The sequence below is a fragment of the Canis lupus genome, chromosome 17 (assembly GCF_003254725.2).
Source record: "Canis lupus dingo isolate Sandy chromosome 17, ASM325472v2, whole genome shotgun sequence".
NCBI classification, from domain to species: Eukaryota; Metazoa; Chordata; class Mammalia; order Carnivora; family Canidae; genus Canis; species Canis lupus.
Window position 1 is genome coordinate 56,544,627 of NC_064259.1, and position 22,438 is coordinate 56,567,064.

At 43.0% G+C, this 22,438-nt stretch overlaps 1 long non-coding RNA gene across 3 annotated transcripts in view; it reads right to left on the reverse strand.

The window, feature by feature from the left end:
* LOC112664112 (uncharacterized) overlaps positions 1-22,438 on the reverse strand; it is a 39,517-nt gene that overhangs the window by 14,128 nt on the left and 2,951 nt on the right. Inside the window, exon 3 of one of the 3 annotated variants that reach the window (XR_004806066.2) lies at positions 11,213-11,681. The exons of the other annotated variants lie outside the window; for them this stretch is intronic. This is a non-coding gene — a long non-coding RNA (uncharacterized LOC112664112). Of the gene's footprint in view, positions 1-11,212; positions 11,682-22,438 lie in introns of those variants that run through there. 3 annotated transcript variants of the gene reach the window in all.

The window sequence follows — 22,438 nt, forward strand, 5'->3', positions numbered from 1 at the left end:
TCGCATTTTATAAAACTCCCAAGTTGTCCTCCTTACAGGTTGGACCATATTACATCCCACCAGAAATAGGAGAGTTCCAGTTCTTCACCATCCTTGCCAACACTACATATGATCAGTCTTTTATTTCAGCCAATCTAATAGGTATGTAGTAATATCTCATTGTGGTTTTAATTTAACTTAATTGTTAGTCCTTAGGGACAAACAATGTTAAGTGTCTTTTCATGTGCTTACCTGCTATCTCAATATCTTCTTTGAAAATATATGTTAACATCTTTGGCCCATTTTTAAATTGTGTTCTTTGTTTTCTTATTGTTGAATTTTGAGACTTCTTTGTAAATACTGGATACAAGTCATTTATCAGATGTGTGCTTTGCAAATATTTACTCATGGTCTGTGGCTTATTCTTTCTTTCTCTTAACTGCATCTTTTAAAATTTTGATCAAGTCCAATTTACCAATGTGTTCTTTTATGGATAGTTCTTTTGGTATTTTTATTTCAGAAATGTTTACCTAACCCAAGGTAATAAAGTTTTTCTCCTATGATTTCTTCCAGAAATTTTATGGTAAAAAGATTTACATTTAGGCTTGTGATCCACTTTGACTTTATTTTTGTTTCTGGTGACAGGGAGGGATCAAAGTCGACTTTTTGCATATGGATAGCCAATTCACCTACTGCATAAAAGACTATTTTTCACCACTGTGTACTATGCACTTTGGTTGAAATCAGTTGTCCATTTGTGTGTACTTCTGTTTCCAGACTCTATTCTATTCCATTAATTCATTTGTTTGTCTTTATGTCAATATCACATTGTCTTGATCATGAATGATGGCTAGTTTTATGTGCCAGTTTGGCTAGGCTTTGGTAGTACTCAGTTATATACTCAAACCCTAATCTAGGTGTTGCTGCAAAGGTATTTGTTTTAAATTATTTTGGGGGGAAAGTATTTTGTAGATGTGGTTAATAGCTACCATAAGTGGGCTTTAAGTGAAGGAGATCACCCACAATAATGTGGATGGGTCTCATCCAATCACTTGAAAGCTCTAAAGATCCCAAACTCACATTTTCTGGAGTAGAAATTCTGCCTCAAGACTCAACATTAACTCTTGCCTGAGTTGCCAGCCTTCCCTACCATTTCATACTTGCTAGCCCTTATAATCCTGTGAGGCAATTCCTTAAAAAATTATATGTATTAATTATAAATTACAAAAATAATAAATTCACAAATATAAAAATTACAAATTACATGTATACATGTAAAATTAATCAGTCCTCTTCCATATAATTCTGTATAGGTACAGGTATGTCTCTTTGAACCTCATTAATATACAGCAATATGTTTCTCAAGAGAACCCTGACTGACACCATTACTGTAATTTTATAGTAAATCTTTAAATCAAATACTTTTTTTTTATGATAGTCACAGAGAGAGAGAGAGAGAGAGAGAGAGGCAGAGACACAGGTAGAAGGAGAAGCAGGCTCCATGCACCAGGAGCCCGACGTGGGACTCGATCCGGGGTCTCCAGGATCGCGCCCTGGGCCAAAGGCAGGCGCCAAACCGCTGCGCCACCCAGGGATCCCTAAATCAAATACTTTTAATCCTCCAACTGTGATCTTCCTTTTCAAAGTCTTGAAGTCTCTTCATATAGTAAAGCAAAGAAAGGAAAGATGACATTCCACTGAATGTTCAGGAGGGATGTCCAAAAAGAGATGGTCTGAGCTGGACCATGGGGTTTGGAAGGCTTCTCCAAGTAAATATAGCAGGAAGGGTATTATTCCATTTCAATAGAAGGAGACTGCCTGAGCGAGTCCTCAGAATAACTTTTCCAATACACTCTGGAAATTAGAGTCATCCGGTATGGCTAGAAAGTAAAGGATATAAAAGAAAGAACAATATGTTTGAAAAACCTATCTTGGGTAAGTAAGTACACTTTTACTTCCAAATAAAGAAGACAATTGAAACTGGCTTCAGTTCAAGAAAAAAATTGTTAATACAAATAACTAAACAATTCAGTGGGTTATAGTTTCAGGCATAGCTGGTTCTGGAGAGCTCATATATTCTCTCTCTCTCTCTCTCTCTCTCTCTTTCTCTCTCACCCAGCACTCCCTCTCCCTCCCACCTCAACCCCACCTCCAGCTTCACTGTCAACTCTGCTTCTTTCTGTGCAGTTTCAATCACTACCTGAATAACTTGTAGGTGTATAACCTACAGTCCTTGCAGGAAGAAAGCTTCTAATTTTTTCACTAGTTTCAGTAACAAGAATTATTCCAGGAATGAATTTCATTAGATTAAGTCAAGTTACAAGTCTATGTCAGAACCAAGAATTTATGTTCTAGGATCACTGACTTGCCAGACCTGGGTCATGTGACCACCACAGAGTGGGCAGGTGGAATGTAAGGTAGAGGTCAATGGATTACCACATCCTTCTCAACTTCCTCTCTCGGTTACATTGAGGTTTTTACAACCTGAGCATTCGTTTTTTCATTTCATCCTGGAGACCTATCGACTGCTGCTTTCCATGCTGTTTCTTCTTCTAAGAAAAATGCCTAAACTGCTTCTTTCCTCTGAAGAGTCAGTATCGTATATACCGGTTTCACCACATGTATTGTCCCCGGTTGTCAGTCAGTTCTCTCTGGAGCTCTGGTTTATGGCTGCCACCACTGGAGCTTGCAACAGCTTTCAATTTGGCTCCTTTGTGAACCTCATTAATATGCAGTTATCACCTCTCTCCAGATCATTAACAGACATTAACCAAAACCAAACATGGTAACGAAGTCTGAAGATTCTGTGGTAGTAACTCTTCTACAGGAACCTGAGGAACTTGACAGAAGAGGAATTTGGGTTGGAAACTGGAAAAGGCCTCCTTTCTCAACACAGAATTTTTATCAACCCCAAAAGGAGATCTTCAGAGAAAAATGAAACAACCATAGTGTAAGAATAAGAAGAGAGAAAAATATACCCCAGCATCTGTTTCTGAAAATTTAGGATAGAAATCACAACTATGAAGAGCTGCAAGTTTCAGTGGGCTGGGGTTGCAATCTATTTGTTTAAAGGAGAACTCAGCAAGGCTCAGTGGAGGAAGTTGAGGAAAGAATTCAGTTGTTGGCTGTTTTCCTTCAAGTTCTGAAACATTCCCCCTACAGTCTTTTGTCTGGGTTGGTGGTTCCAGTTTAGCCTGAGCGCCGCTCGAGTATGATATCCTTACCATTGCTGAATTATTTCTCCTTCTTCTTCTTCTTCTTCTTCTTCTTCTTCTTCTTCTTCTTCTCCTCCTCCTCCTCCTCCTCCTCCTCCTCCTCCTTTTCTTTTCTTTTTTTTTTAAAGATTTTATTTATTCATGAGGGACACAGAGAGAGAGAGAGAGAGAGAGAGAAAAAAGAGAGAGAGAGACAGGCAGAGGGAGAAGCAGGCCCCATGCAGGGAGCCTGACGCGGGACTCAATCCCAGATCTCTGGGATCACACCCTGGGCTGCAGTCGGCGCTAAACCGCTGCACCACTGGGACTGCTCCCTCTTCTTCCTTTTTTAAGATTTTATTTATTTATTTGGCAGAGAGAGAGAGAGAGAGAGCACAAGCAGGAGGAGCAGCAGGCAGAGGGAGAAGCAGATTCCTTGCTCAGCAGGGAGCCTGATGTGGGGCTCCATCCCAAGGACTCTGGGATCATGACCTGAGCCAAAGCCAGGAGCTTAAACAATGGAGCCACCCAGGCACCCCAATATCAGCTTCTTCTGTCAGCCCACAGATGGATTTATTTTAATGAGTTGGGCTTTTCCTGTTCTATTCATTATCTCAATCTTGACTGATCCTCATAACGTTCAAATCTATTGATTCATGTTCCTTATCTACCTCTCATCTGAACTACTACAGCAGCTTCTTAGCTGGTATCCTGGCCTCCATCCTGTGACCCACTTCCCATTAAGCCTCTAATCCCTACTCTTTACTAACGTCAGAGGGAATTTCTCTAAAACCCAAATAGATCATATCACCTTGCTGTTTTCAGAAACCAGTAAACCTAAGTGCCTAGAGAAACCATGTAGTAGGACAGACACTATCATTAGTGGCCTGCTTTGTATATAAGGAGGTAAGAAAGTTAAAACAAAAACAAAAACCCCAAAATCAAACCATTGAATGGGTAAAGGCTATAACTCTTTGAACATAGTCTGGCCACATTCTTAGTCCTGGACAATGAGTTCTGCCCCAACAAGTGGTAAAGTGTTGTGGGTTTCTTCCAGGCTGCAGCATTTAGTTGCCAGTGTGAGATTGTCTTGTGTTGGGAGTATAGTGACAGATCTCCATCTGCCTGGGTTCCTGGGGTATTACAGTGAGCAGAACTTTCCTGCCAATTTGTTGAACATACAAGTGTGAGTGTCCAACTGACCTCTGTTTTTCCAAACTGCTTACGTTCTAGGGTTGCCTCTTGCCAAAGCACAGCCTAGACCCTTCTGATTGATACAGATATTGAAGCTGGAGGAAGGGTACTATTGTTAACAACAGCAAGAAGAACAGGCAACCAAAAAACCCAATGTGACAAAAAAAATATATAACATTCGTTTCAGGCCAGGGGCTAGGTGGTGAGAAAACTAATATTGGGGGCTGGAAAGTTGACAGTTCATTTTATTTAATGGGAAAACATCTGATAAAGTTGTCACCTTCAGTTAGGCACCAAATTAATGTACAAATCTATGAGAACAGGTTGAAAGACAGAGTGCGGTGGTGAATGCCAGTTTCAGTTACCTATATTTGGCAAGGTATTATAAGAAAGAGATGCACTCAGAAAAGAATTGGCTTCTTTGCAAACAAGGATGAAAAAGAACCGAGAGGATTTGAAAATTTAGGGACTAGTGGGATTGCAAGTCAGCTGCTTCTCAGTTCTTAACTAAAAATGTAACAATGAGAAATCCTGTGAGCAGCAAAGGCTAATGAAATCTCAGCCTCTCAGGGAGGATCACATTGAGTGTATAGTCATCACACACAGTTGTTAAAACCTCTCAGAGGAGTAAAGTGTCTTACAGTGAAGATCCAGTGAAGGGAAGATGCCCAGTGAATCCTTTTAGTTGGATAAAGGTGCTCAAAGAAAGAAAATAAAGATGTGGCATGTACTTGAACTAAGTCCAGAGATAGAAATGATGGTGAGAAAGTAAATGTAGGAGGATGTGGCTAGTGGCACAAAAAGTTGACCAAAATCCAATACACGGGGAGTCTCAGCTTAGTGAGTTTTGAGACCAAGGAATCACACTAAGAGAGGATGATTCTTTAGACCTAGGCCTCTAATCATCTATAGTAGGAAGTGGACTAGGAAAAATTATTGGTCCCCCAAAGACATCATATCCTCTAATACGTATTTTGGATATAGTCAAAAAAGATAAAAGAAAAGGAAAAACTTCTTAGGGCAGACACAACAGTGATGAGAAAAATGGATGAAGGAGCATTTTCAACATGAACAATCAGAGATTAGTCAAAATACTTTTCTACTCCAAGGAAAGGGGCCTCAAAAACTTAACCTGGCAGGATTCAGGACTTCTGCCCACCAGTATCCTCTACATGTCTCTGTTCTTCCTCTTTCTGAATAGGAGTGTTTATTGTGGTTATCCTGTCCCTCCATCTTCTATCACTGTGAATTGGGGAGTGGATGTGGGGGGAGATCATTTATCTTTTTAGCTCATAACTTTTGAGATCACAAGATGCCGCTTCCAGGTCTGAGGTAGAAATTACAATATAAGATATTATGATGAAGGAACATATCTGAGCTCTGTTCAGAGACCATAGATTTTGAGTTTAATGTCCCACTTGATGAAGTATCTAGGTTATCTCCTTAGAAAGGGGATGGGTATGTTCTTCATGTATTAAGAAATCAGCACTAAATATTTAGAGATTTAAGGCAGACCATGCAGGTATTTCTACTATTGACCAGTGGTTAGTTCCCCTCTCTTTTGGGACACATGGAGGACTGCACTTCCCCACACTGTTAAGGTTAGTCATGTCCATATGATTAGCTCTGGACCATGGGTTGAGAGCAAATGTGAGGTGGACCAGCGGATTTAATTGAGAAGACCGTCTGGCTCTGCTTGTTACTAACTAAGATGACTATGGATTACTTTGAAACACCTTACTCTGCGCATATGAAGGAGACTCCACCAACATGCATTCCTGAGTGGCTAGATTAAGCAGATGTTTTCTGCTAACCTGATTTGGACATGCAACATGAGTGATAAATATGCTTGTTTTAAGCCATTGAAATATGGAACTGCTTGTTCTGCAGCATAACCTTTCCTATTCTGAAGGACACACTTAACCTTTCCCAAAGGCAAAACTGCCTAAGACTCCAAAACAAAACAAAACAAAAAACAAACAAACAAAAAAAAAACACAACCTTTCCTAAAGGCAGAAAGAAGAGATAGAACCAGGATTCAAATTGATTTCTGGAACAGAGGTCGACACCTGGCCACCACCTCACTGTCAGCTGCAGGGGGATTAATAAAGCCAATCCTTGGGCACCTGGGTGGCTTGGTGGTTGAGCATCTGCCTTTGGCTCAGCCCATGATCCCGAGGTCTTGGGATCAAGTCCCACATCAGGCTCCCCACAGGGAGCCTGCTTCTCCCTCTGCCTATATCTCTGCCTCTCTCTGTCTCTCATGAATAAATAAAACTTAAAAAAAAAATAAAACCAATCATTGAACTAGAGCTTATGAATAAAATACAGCACTATATAGCTTCAAAAAGTGAAAACATGAAGATATTGGTATAACATAATTGAGATAGAGGAGGGACGAGAGGGAACTTATTTTCCCCATGTAAAGAAGATGAAATTTACAGATACTTAAAAGAGATTCACTGGGAATATATGAGAATCAGCGATAGAAGTAACATTCATTTATTGTGTCCTGCACAGAAGTTCCTTCTGCTAACTCTGAGTGACAGGTGGCTATGTGTATGGAGTGAAGGGTGTGTTGGGGGTGGGCAGGATAAGTGGGAAGAAAGAAATTGATAATACTTTGAATAGGTGAGTGAACCAAACTTAACATCTCTATCTAATGTTTGAAATTGTCAAAAGGACTATAACAGTTGAAATTTGAGCTAAGAATTTTAGCTATCATACAATAGTCAAGAAATACATTTAGATGGTTGAAGAATTTGATACTTTGACGTTTTCCTTAAAAGTATTATATGTTTTGGCTTTTACTTTGTTTCCTTGATGTTATCTATTTTAATAAAATCTGTTTTCCATCAGTGTAACAAGGGAGCTTCATAATTATAAATTATGAAGGAGATTGAGCCTAAAGCTGCAGTCTGTTTCCAGGGTTTCAGAAATCTTGATGAGACATGTTATTACTTTACTGACATCTGGTGGCCATATAGCTTAATTGCAGGTATATTTTTTTGACAAGGCAAATGTGTTCAGGATTTATATTCAAATCATGTAGTGATAGCTACAAATGTTTTTTTTTTAATTTCCTTATTACTATCTGTTACTTTACTTTCCATAATTTTTTTAGAGGGGGGAGGAGCAGAGGGAGAGAGACAGAGAGAATCCTAAGCAGGCTCCATCCATGTCCAGTGAGGAGCCTGACTTGGGGCTAGATTTCATGACCCTAAGATCACGATCTGAGCCGAAATGAAGAGTCATTCACTTAACCAACTAAGCCGCCCAGGCACCCCTTCTTATCTTTTATGTTACATTTTTCTACCCAATCTTGCTCTTTTTCCCTTTATCTCACAGACAGCATATGATTATAGTCAAATATGCATAACCTATATATTCAAGATACCAAGCACATTTCTGAAGGAAAAAGTTGGAGAAACTACTGAGCTTGCCAGGGATCTGTAGCAAGGATTTCAGAGCTTCCCAAACTCGCGTAGTAAGAAATCCATGAGACAGTCCATTCATTTACCTAACATTTCCATAGGTCCCACTATGTGCCAGGCATTATATCATGTGCAGAGAATTCTGAGACAGCGATTGCAGTATTTGTCCTCAAGGACTTCCTTATCTTATAGGAATACAAAAAAAGCATTACAATATAGTAGGAGAGAGCATCCCTGATGCTCAAACCTTAGTCATTTTTTAAAAAGATTTTATTTATTTATTCATGAGAGACAGAGAGAGAGAGAGAGAGAGAGGCAGAGATACAGGCAGAGGGAGAAGCAGGCTCCATGCAGGAAGCCCGACATGGGACTGGATCCTGGGCCTCCAGGATCATGCCCTGGGCCGAAGGCAGGAGCTAAACCGCTGAGCCACCCAGGGATCTGCAAACCTTAGTCATTTTTTTTTTTAACCTTAGTCATTTTTAACAACATTTTTATCACTTTCAGCTGAGCATGGAGATCTCAGGAACAGTCCATGCATATGTTACATGGGGACCCTTCCTAGATTTGCCTCTTTCCTCTTATCTTTGGTACATTCAGTACAGAGATTAAAACAAATAATACATTTATTTTTTTTTTCAAATAATGCATTTAAAGTGCTTAGGTCAGTGCCTAAAATTCAGAAAGCACTTGAAATCCTAGTTAATGCCATTCTTCCATATGTGTGTTCATTAGACTATATGCCAGACACCATGCTAAAAGCTGGGGTACTAAAATGAAAAGACAGCCCCCAAATTTAAGAAGTTTATGAGAGTAGTGGAGAAAATAGATAAGCAAATAAATAATTTCAGTGCACTATGGTCATTGTTAGATTAGGAGTAAGAGAAGGAGAAGTATTCAATCTAGGGGAAGTTGTATAGCTAGCCTTTGAACTGAATGGTCAAATATAAACTAGACTTAGCCAGGATATCAAGAAGAAGAGCATTCTATGTATAGGGCATAGCATGAGCGAGAACATGAGGTGCAAGAGCACATGACCTATTCAGGAAGCTACAAATAATTCAGAGTTACTCATGCATAAAGTGCAAGGAGAGAGCAGCTGGGACCAGGTTAGATGGGTAACAAGATCCACGTCAGGAAAGGCCTTGAGGGTATATCAAAGAAATTAGAATTTACATGGTAGAGGAGGAGTGGTTCAGACTGGTGGCCTGAGGACTTCATAACTAAGAGATATTTTGTTTGGTTTGCTCAGAGTTTTTAAAAGTTCACAGTACAAACCACTGATTGCATGTTGTTTTACCAACAGTCCTTGCCATGAGTTTGTGTTGCTTGTTGGTATCTGTATTGCAAGCTCAGTTCAACCTGAGAGATGATAGAAAACCACTGGAGAGTTCTGAGCAGGGACCAGCATGATTATATTTGTGTCTCCCCAGTAGTAACATGGTGCATGGGATAAGAGAACTAAGAATTAGTGAGAGAGACAGAGAGGGAGAAAAGAAGAATTAGTAATAGAGACAATTAAAATAGTCCTGATGTGAGAGCCTGACTGGGGGTAGCAGTAGAGGAGATGCACATAAGATTGATTTAAAAGTTAATAGAAAGAACCTAGTAAGTGATTATTTGTTTGTTTGGTTGGTTGGTTAGTTGGCTTTTTGTTAGGGGCGGTGGGCAGGGAACAAGACGCAGGAGACTAGAATGAGTCCCAGCATTTTAGCTTAGGCAATTGAGTGGGGGGTGCCATTCCTACAGAGACGTCCAACAGGATGTGAGGGCAGATTATGGGCCAAGATCATGTGTTAGGTTTGAACAGGTAGAGTTTGTGGACTGTGATGGATATTCTGGCAAGGATCATGGTTGGGATGGATCACAGACTAGTAGCAAATTATGGAATTGAAATTAAAATTGGAAAGGTTCGTAGGCACCAAGACTACATATCTTAAAACTCAGAGGAGGGTCCCCTCAGGCTTGGAGTCAGGGCAAGAATCCACTAGCTCCCCCATAGCTGATTCAAAGAGTTATAAAATGAGTGCTGGTGATAATAACCATAATGGTAATACAGCATTTGTCTTTAGTAGAATTACATATGTGAGAGCCTGGATTGTTTCATTTATTCCTCATAATAACTTTATGTAATAGGTGTACTTATTGTCTCCATTTCACAGATGTGAAAACTGAGGTTTAGAAAAGTTAAATAGCTTGCCCAGGTCACATAGTGTTAAGGGGCAGAGCTAGAATTTGAGTGTCTTTAGGGTTCCATGAGGGTCACCCACTCCAGCTTAAGGCAGCAGAATATGAGGGATACCAGGGAGGTTGACTTCTTTGGATAAAATACCCAGCTCTGTCCCCAACTCTGCACACGTGCCTGAAATTTTAACTTTAGGAATGTATTTCTTAAGGTCTAGACAGGTTAGGGGGGGAAGTTTCTCAAATTCCACTATAGGGATCTAAAAACCTTTGGGAGTTAAAGACCTGGTCCCAATTTACAGAGCGCTTCAGCCTGATTGCTCTTCAGAATCCCTCTGGGGAAGGAGGTGTTCTTACAAATTACCAATGTGGTAACTTGTCTGCAGAATCACCTCCAACACACATACACACTATGTTTTTGTGGGTTTTTTTTTAAGATTTATTCTAGAGGGAGAGGAAATGAGAGAGCACGCATGCATGTGAGAGTTGGGGAGGAGCAGAGGAAGGAGAGAGAGACTCTCAAGTAGACTTCCTGCTGAGAGTGGGGGCCCAATACAGGGCTTAATATTGCAACCGTGAGATTGTGACCTGAACCGAAACCAAGAGTCGGACAGTTAACTGACCAAGCCACCCAGGCCCCTCACACTATGCTTTTTCTTTTTTTTTAACAATGACTCAAATTTGCGTCCAGTTTTGAGACAAGATGCCAATTCTCAGTGAAATACAAATCAGAAACTCTGAGGATGGGCTCAACCATCTCTGTTTTCTCGAACCGTCCAGGTGATTCTCATCAGTACTTTTGTGGAGTTAAGGAACAGCCTAGAAGAGCAAAACAGGTCCTGGGAGAGGACCCAGTACCAGGCAGTGGAGTGGGGAGGGAAGATGTGAAAAGGGGAGTCCAGCCAGAAGACAACTTCTCTTTTATACCATTTGAAAATCTGATAATCTTTCCTCACACACGGGCTTGTCAATTATGTCTGTGCACTCCAGGGGACCCTGGGAGGAGTTGACTCTTCTCTCCGGGTGGGAAGAGGAGGTGCAGAGAAAGACCCCAACATTTTCCTCCCTGAACTGCTACTAAGAAAGATGAAGTTCACAGCATGACCAGAAGGCGGCTCCACAGTCACTTCTGTCTTCAGTTTCCTGGGAATCCGGGATCTAAGGATCCTGAGACGCATGGTGCAGCAGAAAATGTAGAATGGGATTTGGGAGATCTGTGAGCTGGGATGCTGTGTTAACCAGAATTTATTTGTTCATAGTTTTTGAGGGAGAGGAAACAGAAATACCACTTGCTGGGAAAGTTATGTGAAGGCGAGGATGCCTCCTTCTCATCCCAGGAGAGCTAAATGGAACCATATTGGGCCCTCCCCATGCCACTCAGGGGAGATGCTTTTCAAGGGAGTGAAATGTTTTATTGAAGAAACTCCAAGGAGGGAGGAAAGAAGCCCAAGAGAAGGGCAGCCTGACAGGTCAGCAGATGGAAACAGCCTCTTTCATGCATGTGGCTAAAAGCTGGAAGTCAGTCCCTCTGAAGGCATAGCGGCAGTCCACAGGTCCATGACGCCTTTCATCTGCCTCCTAGCGGCTTTGGACTGATGGGGGCTGAGAAATTCACAGCAATCCTGGGAGAAGCAGACATGGAGCTCACTTTCAGAGTCCACTTCGCTGGTAGCAAATGAAATGGAGCCCCTACAATCTGAACACCGAGGCCTTCTATCAGATTTTGCCACTTCCATAAAATGAGGAGAAAAGAGATCCCTTTTGCTACATGGTTATGAAGATTAAGAAAAATTACGTATTAGAATCACCTACCAGGTAACAGGTACTCAACAAATGTCTCTTCCATGTTCCTTTTCCCCAGAACCACTCAACAGCTGTATGGTTAAAATATCATCGACTATTCATTTCATTTCTTAGCTCAGTTTTCTCGAGCAAAAAAAGAAAAAATGACACTCTCTTCTCCTGGAGCAGTAGGAAACCACAAAAGTGAGTTCCCAATGCAATCCAAGGAATATTATTAGTTAGCAATAACCGCACTTTGGATGAACTTCTCAAGTTCTGACATTGCCACAACACAAGGATATTAGTAAATAAGAGGTCAACATCTTTTTTCGTTTGACACTTTACACAGCTTGCAGTTACCCTGGTCTGTACTTTCACAAGTCTTGGTCTGTACTTTAACAGGGCTTATCTTACCCAACTAAATAATCAGCAGTTGAAAGTTTATTAAGCATTTTAAATAATGTTGTGAGCTAAAGAGGGGCTCCCTAACTGAATCGCCACCATTACTTTCAGAACATGACTTTCAGGCCTGTGGCCTCAGTTACTGGGTTTTCTACAACAAATCTGGAGAAATACTCACTTCACAGAAACACATCTACTGAAATGTTCTCCAGATCCCTCTTGATTGCCAAATATAGTAAAAATGTCAGTCTTTATCCACATTTGCCTCCCTGGACCTCCTCACAGACTTATCCATATACTTCCTTGACTTGAATAATGTTATTGGCTCCTAGTTCTTACCTTTTTCAATGTCACTTCTCAGTCTCTTCCTCGGACTCCCCTCCTCCATCACCTGTCACTTCTAGAAGGTTCTATCATTCACCATTCTCCGTTCACTCTATGGTCTCTACCTTAATCGATTCCATCCTTTCTCTCCTAGATGTACTCCCTTCCTAAATTCTGATGCCTTATGCAGCAGAGCCACTAATGCTTACCATGAATAACATTAGCTCCTCTGTATTTCCCAGCCCGTGGTGTTGGGTAGGCCTATAAAGCCAAGTCTGGCAATGAAATGCAAGCAGATGGGATGTATGTCATTTCCAGCTAAGGGGATAAAAGACCCACATATGATTCTTTAGTCTCTCTCTTCTCTTGCTCATGTGACTGAGGAGGACTTCCATTCTTAGATGCTGAAGTTACGGGATGCTTCAACATGTCAACCTGGGTCCATGTGGATGAAGATGTGGAACCTCAGAGCCACTGAACAGCACATATTTGATGTGTGAGAAATAAACTTTTTTGTCTTAGGATTTGGGGGTTATTTGTTACAGCAATATAACCTGTCCTATCCTGACTTCCAAGTCTAGCACCTAGCCTAATGTTGACCTACAGTAGTCAATAAATTTAAGAAATCAAATGGCTATCTGTAGCCCTACTTCCCAAAGTTTTGCATTTATTTTTTTCCAATATGCTGCCAGACAAACCCAGCTCTCAGTATCTCTCCTCTTCAGCCCTCCAAACCTTTGTTAGTGGCTCCATGTCTCTCTAGCCATTAAGTCAAGACACAGGTGTCAACAGAGATCTCCGTCAGTGCTGGCCACTCCACCTCAATCCAGTCACCAAATGCTTTGAAAAACACCTCCTAAGTATCATTTCAGTCTTTTTGTAGCTCTATTATTACTTTCCTAGTTATTGTACTCATACTCTCTTACTTGGAGTAGTGACCTGACCGTCTCCCCATCAACTGCTCTGCCCTCTGCCCAGCAAGAATATCTAAATCATAGGCCTAACTCTGCTTGAAACCATGTATGGCTCTCCTTCACCTGAAAAATAAAGTCTGAGCTTCTTGGTTTGTCAGAAGTTTCCTGGCACAAATGACCTAGACCCACCTAATCTCTAGCCTTCCATCTTACTTCTCCCACATTGCCTTGTATTTGTAATCCTACCTACTTACCTGGAGCTCCACCCATGCTATGTGGTTTCATGCTTCCTTTCCCAAATCTGTGTCTGGCTGGATCCTCTGAAGTCTTGAAGATTCACCAAGACATCACCTCTGCCAGAAGACTTTCCCAGGCTTCACTGTCACCCTTCCTCTGTGCTTCTATAGCACCTGGTTTACATTTTCCTCACAGTGATAGTGGCTCCGTTGTAGTCCATAGAGGTGAAGATGGACATACTGTGCCTATGGCAAGGATAGGCCCAAAGATCTTCCTCTGACTCCCTGAGCACATGTTTCATTTGGAAATTATTTGGTTCTGGATCTCTGTCTAATTGCCTTCCCCAGGTGTCAGAATAATTTACTGAAGGAGTACTCAGTATCCAGACTTCTTTCTTTCTTTTTCTCCCTCCCTTCTTCTATCACTTCCTGTTCCTTCTGGCTGTGGGGTCAGAATTACTGAGTTTAAATCTGAGGTCCACCACTTCCTAGTTATGTGACCCTAGAAGAGCTTCTTATCTTCTTTGAGCATTATTAACCTCATTCATAAAAGAAGGATAGTCATATTTCCCCCAGAGATATTCATCTCACTGGATTGATTTAATAATTAAAATATGTATGTATAAAAACTTAGAATGATGCCTGATATGAGATAAGCACTTGAATAAGTATTTGCTGATATTATTACTTTGTTTGACCTGTCCAGTGAATAAATAAGTAATAATCAACGTTTAGTAGCAATTCTTAACCCTGGAATCTAAGTTTAGCTTTAACTTAGAGACTTAGTTTTAGCTTAAGAGTGGTATTTTGGATTTGGGCCCAACTGCTTCCCCCCCCCCCCCATTCACTTGCCCAAATCCCTCTGTCTAGGGCCCTGCAACCAACATTCCATACCAGAGTTTCAGTCATTTGACTTAAGACTTGTTTCCCCTTAAAGCACAAATACCACATAAAGTCTTATCAATCATTTATAATGCCCGCATTGAAGTAGTCCCAGACAACCCCAGCTGGAAATAATAATAACTCATATTTGTATGGCACTTTACAATTTACAAAGCACTCTCACGTACTCTTGTTCTTTTGATCCTCAGAACAGTGCTGACTGTTAGGAGGAGGAGGCTGGACTGGGTTTGTCACCATTTCAAAGAGGAGAATACTGAGACCCACTGCGTTTAGGAGCCCAGATTCCCACAGCTGGTGCAACACAGAGCCAGGGCTCATCTTCAGGTTTTGTGGTTTTTGGGTCCAAGTCCCTCTCACTGTACTCTGGTGACGTCACCTCTGAAACTCCCTTGCAGCAGACCAGGTCCTAGATGCCTTAAGTGCCTAATACAGGGTTATGGAGGCTGGTAACTATGTTATGGAGATCTGGCTATGCCAAGGTGAAATGAAACTTTAGAGATGATTTGTGCAGGAACCCAGGATTGCAACCAAATTCACTGAGTACACACCCTGTCACTCACTGAGTAACTGAGAAAGGCATTCAACTTCTATGCTAACTTCATCACTTATAAAACAGGGATAACAGTAGTCATCCATAGATGTTCTGAGGGATCCAATGAAAGTACTCATTTACAGCACTTAGTTAATGAATGTTTGTCATCATAGCTAACACATTCAAGTCACACATTGCCCTTTATTTATTTTTTAAATATTTTATTTATTTATTCATGAGAGACACACAGAGAGAAGCAGAGACACAGACAGAGGGAGAAGCAGGCTCCTGCGGGGAGCCCGCTGTGGGATTCGATCCTGGGACCCTGGGATCATGACCTGAGCCAAAGGCAGATACCTAACCACTTAGCCACCCAGATGTCCCTCATTTCCCTTTAAAGATTAGTAGGAAGAAGACGAGGAAATCACCTGGACCCACTTCCACACTTTTTAGGCAAGGAAGGACACTAAGATGCGGTGAGCCATGGTAATTTATACAGCTTGAAAAAGCAGAGCCTGGAACCCAGACGCCTAATCTCTCACTGGGACCTTCCACCATTTACTGTGAGCTGCACCCTCTAGTAGGTCTGTGGGAAGATATTTCAGTCTTTCAACAAATATCTGTGCCTACCCCTGAAATAGCCACTGTGGAGGATTACAAACATTTATAATCTATTTGGATTGGCGAGTGTCAAGTAATAACAGCATTTAAATCAGCGTTTAATTGGTAGAACAATTTGTATGAGGCCATCAGTGGGATGCATGAAGCATGTGGGAAAGGAATGTGCTCCATTAATTAAATAGTTTAATGATTAACAAGTATTTTATTGAACTTCTAATTTTGTCAGGCACTTTGCTGGGCATCAGAGATATGTGGTTTCCACTTTGAAGGACCCCATAGCTTACATGGAATGATAAATATATAAGTAAGTAATTTCAACACATTATTTTAAAGAAATCCACAAGAAAGATATTTATAAGAAATGTGAAAGCATAGATGAAATCATAGATGACTATAGAATCACTAAGGAGGTTATTTCTAAGACTGCCTTGGGAAGCAAAGGTCAAGGAAGTAACATGCGTTCTCAAGTACAAATAGGAGTTTGCCAGTGCAGAGTAGAAGCCAGTTAAGGAAGAAGACAGAGGCTTTGCAAAGACCTGGACAAAGAGCATGGCTCCTCTCATAGGGAACTAGAAGATTGTTGTATGGCTTGAGTTTGGAGTACAAGCTAGATTGTGTCAGGAAGAGTCAGAAGAGTCAGGTGAGGCCAGTAGTCTGGGACTACTCAATCTTGGAGTTTGGATCTGGGACTACTCAATCTTGGAGTTTGGATCTTATTGTATAGAAAATGAGAAACGGGTACAAATTTTGAGTGGAAAAATAACCAGGGAAGATTGGAATGTTTTTCTTTGTTCCTGTGGAGTTTTCTGATACTACTACAATGAACATGAATTACTATGTCCATCAGAGGAAACAGGGTATTTTGAAAGAATGCAGAGACTGCTCTGGTATCCGTGTGGTAGAGGATATTCAGCAGCAAGAATGGAAACAGGAAGCCAAATTAGGAGGTTGTTGCAGTCCCTCACATGCAGATTATTGAGAAAATGGACCAAATTGGAGATGGAGGGAAGTGAAAGTACCTGAGAGAATATGAAATGGAGAGATGGATGGGAAGGCGAACAAGTAGATGTCAGGCCACTGGTGAGGAAGGGGTTCAGCATGACTTGCTGGTTTAAGACTCAAGAGAAGAGTCTCAGAGCTGTCTTTTGAGATTTCTGTATTTTCAGCTAGACTGAGAATGCTCCTAGGACAAAGACTTCTGTGTTCCGTGGTCTCTTCCTATGTCTCATCTGGTGCCCTGCTTTTCTCTATGCTGATGGACTTGAAAGCTGGTTTCTGGGTAGACTTGACTTGTCAGATAAAGTAAAGGACACTCCACTAATTATGAATTTCCCATAAACAATGAATAATTTTTTAGTATTAGTATGTCCTATGCAACATGTGGGACATACTTATATTTTAAAATAATCATTATTTGTATGTAATTGAAATTTAACTGGGCATCCTGTATTTTTATTTGGTAAATCTGGCAACTCAAGTTCTGGTGTGTGTGTGTGTGTGTGTGTGTGTGTGTGTGTGTGTGTTTGTGTGTGTGTGTGTGTGTACAGTAGTTAGCGGGAACAAAGAGCTGTAAGGAAGTAGTGGGGTATAATAGATTAAAATGACAATAAGGAGCCTTCTCACAGAAGGGGCAGGGAGGGCACGAGAGACAAAAATTGGAGAGTCACACTAATAGTAATAGTAGAGCAGAGTAACCTAAGAGTGAGACCTTCTGAAGTAGGTCTTCTTCTTCTTCTTTTTTTTTTTTTAAGATTTTATTTATTTATCCATGAAAGACACAGAGAGGCAGAGACACAGGCAGAAGGAGAAGCAGACTCCCCACAGAGAGCCTGATGCAGGATTTGATTCCAGGACCCCAGGATTGAGACCTGAGTCAAACACAGACATTCAACCACTGAGCCACCCAGGCACCCCTTATTAAGGTCTTCTTAATGATTTCATTCCATCTCTCAAAGCAATAACCCCATAAACTGGCTTCCTATGTAAATTGCTCATGGATGGAGAATGTGCTAATCTGGGACAAGCTCTTTCTGATCCACATGAACAGGAAGTAGAGGACATTATTTAGTGCATGAGTTCTGTGTTCAGACAGCCTGGGTTCAAGGTCTAGCCACATGGCCTTGAGCAAATCACCTACTCTTTTCGTTTTCTTCATATGTAAAATAAAAAGAATAAAACCTACTTCAAGGATCCTTTTAGAATTAAATGGATATCCATGCAATACCTAGAGCCTATTAATAAGGAAATATCATTATTTTCTCATAGTAATCATAGTACCTCACCCTCATAGACCACTTAAATGTTTTCACATTCATTTTTAAAATTATATCTACACAATAGCTCTGTGACACAGACAGCATAGGATATGTTGATCCATTAAAACAGATTTAAAAAAAAATTAAGCAGCTTGGTTGGCCAAAATTACAGTAGGGTTCTTGGTTAGTACCTGAACCAGGACCCCTAAATTGATATAGTATTAGGACAAGGAGGAAAATGGGATCATCCAGTGATCATCAGCTCAGCGTGTCTGGAGATGTGAGGGCATATGCGATTACCCCATGCCTGGAGATTCTGCTGTCATCTAAGGCTTAAGGTGCAGGTGCTAAATATTTTCCAAAAGCAGGACTGTCCTGGCCCCAGACACCAATAACTGCCTATTGAAAAACATTGGTGTTTCTGCTCCCAAAATCTACAATGAAAAAAATAAAACAAAACTGAGGCCCAGTGTAGTTAAGCGACAGGTTCTTCTTGGTGGCTTTCATATGGGAGATGATATTAAACTATTTGTTGAGTAAGCAATTTAAAAGTCAAATTAAAAAGGGCTCATTAAAGAACTCTCTGCTTTCACTGTTCTGTATGGTGAATGTGGTACCTGAACAAACATGTTGGCATGGCTGGCCAGAAAAGGCCACCGGTCTGGTCTGTGATGCACAGCTGGCCACTAGCTCAGAGGAGTTCCCTCCTTAGCCCCCAATACTCCGGCTGTCAGTGGGAGACCGGTGCTGAGGACATAGAAGGAGCCTTCCAAATGCCTAGGAAGTGAGGCACTCATCCTAAGCAGTCAGACTTCCCAGACCTCTGGCCCTTGGATCCTCATGATAACTGTAAGCATGAGAAGTGGGGGCTCAGGTGCCTGAGCAGGCCACCTGGTCCTACAGTGCATCTCGTCCAAAACCAACATTCGACAGATGAGGGAATAATAAAAATGCAACTATCACCTTTACACGATTTTACTACACAGGGTACCAGGTGCAGCCGTTTGCACTTGGTGCCTCATTTAACTCCTACACCTGCTCTGTGACAAGGGCGTTTGTATTCCTGACACGCGAGGGAATTGAAAGTACAGAATATTAGCAAATGTACTAACTTCCAAAGGAGGCAAGTGGCGATGTGGGATGTGAATAAAGGTCCCTCAGATGCCAGTAGCAGGACCAGGCCGCTGCTTTCCAGAAGAAGGGGGACACGAGAAAGCGACTTGACCCAAGAGGCCCCCGCTGCCTGGAGGGACTGGCACCCAAGGCCGCCTCTCCTGCCGCTGTGTATTTTCGGCCAAGCCACACACTGTCAGGCACGGAGGTCAAGGCAGGGCAGCGTGGCGTGAGCCCCGGTCCCGGCCTTCCCTCGTGCCACGGGAGGTCGCCCAGGAACCGCCTTTCTTGCCCTCCGTCCTCCCCCTCCCGGAGGAGCTGCAAGGCAACGAGGACGTGATGGGAATACTGACATCCCCCCGCCGCCCTCCCCCGGGCTGGAGGCCTGCCCCCCCCATCCCGGGCCCGACATCAAAGCGGAGGGGGGCGCGTGCGGGAGCGGAGGAGGTGCTCGGCGCTTGGACACCCGCGGAGCCGGCCGCGCCCCTGCAGGTGTGGGCGCCCCTGCAGGTGTGGGCGCCCCGCCCCGCCCCGGGCCCGCCCCTCGCGCGGGCGGCTTTCATGTGGATCAAGGCCGGGAAGATGACAAGCCTCCTGACTGAGAGATACGCCGAGACCTCGCTGGTGATTTATTGGCTTTCTGCACCTGACTAGAACCACTAGGCCTATCCGAGGAGGGAAATATATGGGCTTTCCTGACTCCAAGTGGCAGCCGCAGGGCGAGCACGTGATCTCAAGCTGGGCAGGGAACGCAGAGCTGTGCACCGGCCTGTGTGTTGTAAGCGGGCCCAGGTCATAAAAGTGTCAGCAAGCGATATATTTCATGTGGGGGATCCTCTCTGGGCTCTTGCCAGCGCCTTCTCTCTGTGGCTGGCAGCCGCGGGGGAGGCTCTCCCGGCCGCCTTGGCCCCGGCCTCATTTTTAGCCGCGGATGGGGTGGGGCGGGGGTCGTGGTCCCTCTGCACCCCCCCCCCCCCCCCGCTGCTCGATGCCGGGGTGGGGGCTCCTGGCAGGCACCGCGCACCCCGGCGCTTTCACCAGTGCGACGTCTCTTAGGATCACATCTGGCGCTGGGGACTTAGGAGCCCGGAGCTGGGAGTCACCGTGTATAGGAATTCATTAGAGGGCGGCACCCCGCGGAAGTGGTTAATTCCCCTCTATCTGTTCCCTCGTCTGCGATAATAACACACACTGAATGTGGTCAGTGCGACTCACTCAGGAGGTAAAGTGCCGGGACGCCTGGGGGGCTCAGCCGTTGAGCGCCTGCCTTTGGCTCAGGGCGCGATCCGGGGTCCCTGGAGTCCCACATCGGGCTCCCCGCATGGAGCCCGCTTCTCCCTCTGCCTGTGTCTCTGCCTCTCTCTGTGTGTCTCTCATGAATAAATAAATAAAATCTTAAAAAAAAAAAAAAAAAAAAGGAGGTAAAGTGCCAACCCAGCTCTGAAGGATGATGCTAGTGGGAAACAGCTAGCAAGGGAGCAGTGAGGACCGCCCCTCTTGGCCACAGAAAGGGAGCAGGGAAATGTTGGAGACAGGCTGGGAGCCCTTGGCCTGGACTTTCCTGTTCTCTAATTGCTCTGTCACCCAACTGGCCCAAGTATGATGTCAGTGTACGTAACAGGGCTTCTGTTAAGGCAGCGATAAAAATCTACCTTTTCTTACATCTAGAAGTAGAGACTCTTGGTCATCTGAAGGATTTAGTTTTTCTGGGGGTGAGAGGAGTAATTTAAAGGCCCTCGTTGGTTATGGAGGCCTGCCATGTCCTGACCTTCGGAGATAAGAGAACTTTATGTTACTAGGGTGAGGTTGCCAAGTCTGTAAACCCTCTGGCATGCAAAGTCCTAAAGTGGAGGTGTATCCAATGGCATACCCAGTGGCTACATTGGCAAATCCAATGTAACATTACAGAATGTTCCAATTTGAATGGGTTGCAGGGTGGGGAGAAGCACAAGAACTTTCTGGGAGATAAGATGCTAAGACTGACAACTCCTGCCTCCCAACATCTGAACACAGGAAGACCTGAGAGAGTGGACTGGGGCACTCCCAACCAAGGTCTGTGGATAGAGAGGGATGTTTGGTCCAGAGAGACAAAATTAAACTTAAGGAAGAGGGAAACCTGGGGTCATAGCCCCAGCTCAGTACAATAACCAAAAGAATTGCAGAGGAGGTCTGGTGATGATGTGACATGGTATGGCTGATGCTGGAAGCTTTTCCAGAACCACCTGCTTGGCACAGTGTTTGAGGGGCAGATGGCTGAACACAAGAATGTGAACCTAAAATCTCTATAACCGGGACAGCAATGGTGGGCCACATCCTGAACAATTCAGGGTGAGGATGGAGGAAAGAAGACGACACTGGATTCACTGTTCACAGAGTACGTGGGGGAGAGGCTTGAAAAATCAGAGATTAAACTGCATTTGGACCCCAAGTTGGTGAAAGGGATTTGTGATTTTGATCAATTCCAGTGCTTTTATTACTAATTGTTCTGTCTGCAGCTAGAGTATAGGCTTAATACCGGACCCACAACACTCAAGAAATATTTGTTGGATATTCTTTCCTAGAACTCCACTCTACTATGATATTTGGAAGTAGGCTAATTCTAAATTGTATTTGCAACATCTTTCTTAATGTCTGAATTGGCAATATGCTTGCTTTCTCCTGTCACACATCATCCCTCTTTTCTATCTTCTGCATTGGTCTTGGAAAAAAACATTTTATGAGTAAATATTCTGCTTCATATAGACTTTGTATAGGTATTCAGGGAAGGAAAGGAATGAAGGAAGCAGGTAAAGCCACAACAATAAAAGCTGTGCTATGATCAATGTAAAAGATCAGTCCACAGCTCTCTTCACACCCTCAAGCTAGGGGGTGGACCTACCTATCCCTCTCCACACCCTCCCTCCCTACATGTCCACCCACAAGCAGGGCCAGCACGAGCCCCCAGTGCCCTTCTGGTGCATATTAGGAAAGGGGACCTTCTCCAGAGGGCTGAGTACCTTGCCAGGACACATGGCCAAAGGATCAGAACACAGACTGAATTTTAGCCCCCAGTGGCTCCCTCTTCTGGAGGTCCTTTATATGGGAGGGCAACTGCACAATATTATGGAAGACTCCCTCCTTGAATTGCCCTTCCGTGGCCTGTCTTCCCCTTCCAAGCCTCCCTTGGGGCTCTTTGTAGACACTGATGGTCCAGAGCTATAGGATTTCTAGCTCTGCCATTTCTAACCTGTGTGATTTGGGGCTCATCAATTACTCATTCTGAGTTACTTTCCCCTTTTGTAAAGTGGGAATAAGGTTGCTTCCTTCACAGGCCTCTTGTGAGGGAAATGTAATTCCCACTGAGCAATGATCTGGAAAGTCTAGACCCATCC